The sequence below is a fragment of the Penaeus monodon genome, chromosome 27 (genome assembly GCF_015228065.2).
Source record: "Penaeus monodon isolate SGIC_2016 chromosome 27, NSTDA_Pmon_1, whole genome shotgun sequence".
NCBI classification, from domain to species: Eukaryota; Metazoa; Arthropoda; class Malacostraca; order Decapoda; family Penaeidae; genus Penaeus; species Penaeus monodon.
The window spans coordinates 40991595-40993385 of record NC_051412.1 but is presented as its reverse complement, the minus strand read 5'-3'; the positions used below and the strand labels follow the sequence as shown (position 1 = coordinate 40993385).

Here is a 1791-nt window from a genome sequence, read left to right as displayed (position 1 = left end):
ACTGCAAGACAGGGAGCTAAACAGACAGAGAAAGAAGTCAAGACCGACAGACATACAGAAATAGTCGGCGTGATAGGCAGACAAATATATTTTGAGAGAGACAGATAAACAGAAATTCTAATTTTAATCTAATTTTAATGGATCAGGTGCAGTTATACAGATTATATTCATAGTATCTGATGAGATATTATGTTATCTGATCATGTGCACACTTAAAACAAAGTTGGGGCATAATGTATACCTCACATGCATAAAACATTTATACACTGAGTAAAAATAGAATAATTAGCACAAGATTCTTTGTTCTATCATGACCAGGCCTCATCACAGACTTGTAAATTGCTTTATTTTTTTCACTGAGACAACAATTTTCTGTCATCTCATATTAATTCCTGTGCACATTTAATTTTGTGTAAATACTACAATTTATAATTCAGCTGATTCCCTATCTTTTTCTACTCTCTCTCTAAGAGAAAATTACTTTTCTTTATAGCTTTTTTTCATCTAAGGTGTTTAAATAAAAAAAATTGCCATTTACAACTGGTTTTCCAATGTCAGTAGTATTTTTTAAAGTTTGCCTTGATAAGTTAGATATTTATCAAAGCAATTTCACATCAATATTTTTCTTCATATCCAAGCTACTAATACCACTAGTTTGTCCATAATGCAGAGGTAACGCATACTAGCAAGTGCATAGATGAATGTGTTTATTGCCATTTCTTATTATGTCGCAAATACTCATACCATATTCAGGTGTTCTATGATGGCAAGATCCATGAAACACTTAAAACCTCATGCAGTTTCTACAGAGTAATAAACAAATATCATGATATACTGTAAAACACATTATATCTTTCTCTTTCTACATCTATGACAAGATTACTTGTATCTTAAATATATTTGCACAATCCCAACTTTCCTTCTTCTAAAAAGACAGGCAGAATACTTGATACACTTGAAATACACTTCCCAAGACTGCGTTAAGTAATTTTTCTAAAGGACATAGTGTGAAATACTAGTACTCAAGGGGATGAGGGTATGCTTTTAAGCACATTTTTTTAAGCCTTAAAATTAATGCTTACATTTACAATGTTAAAGCTTTCTTTGGCATTTGGCACATTTTATTACCTAGAGAATATAGATACTGGGACATTTTTTCCTCTACAATAAAACTACCAATTCAGTTAATATAACATTTAGATCAACTATTGAAAAATGGAATGGATATATTTTTTCTGAGAAAAAGGAGTTTATATACAATCCTAAATCATGATTATATTTCTTTCTACTATATATCGTGATATGTACTTTCCTACGAAATGATGTTGCAGAATAAAATCAAAATATACCTCCTATTCCATTAAATTAATGAAACTCCCCTAACTGTGAATCCCTCTAAGTGATGATATTTTGTAAGAAAATCAACGTCATGGAATAATAATTCAAAGTGGAACATACTTGTGAAAGAGAATGTAGTTGGAAATTAAGATTGCTGTCAAAACATCGCTATCACTAGAAGACATGCAAATGAGACTTGTTAGTGCAAGGAAATGAGCTGCGCATGTTGGATGCAAGCAGACACAGAAGGATTGTCTGCAATGTGGGACACAAGTCACTCTTTCCATTTTCTTGATATGTTTATTAGCTACTTTTGGGAAGTGAAGAGCCCTAGTGGTTTGCATTAAACAGAAGCAAGTTATTATTTTTTTAATGACTTAAATATGTCATATGAATCAAGAGTTCTTTCAATAAAGTAAATAATGTAATAATATTCTAACTAGGAATCTAAAA

The 1791-nt window shown here is 31.1% G+C and overlaps 1 protein-coding gene across 1 annotated transcript in view; it reads right to left on the bottom strand.

The window, feature by feature from the left end:
• Positions 1-690: 690 nt before the first annotated feature.
• Positions 691-1791, bottom strand: part of LOC119590868 (leucine-rich repeat-containing protein 28-like) — a gene marked incomplete in the record, with an annotated part of 28460 nt that continues 27359 nt past the window's right edge. Inside the window, 1 exon segment of the mRNA XM_037939627.1 lies at positions 691-1791.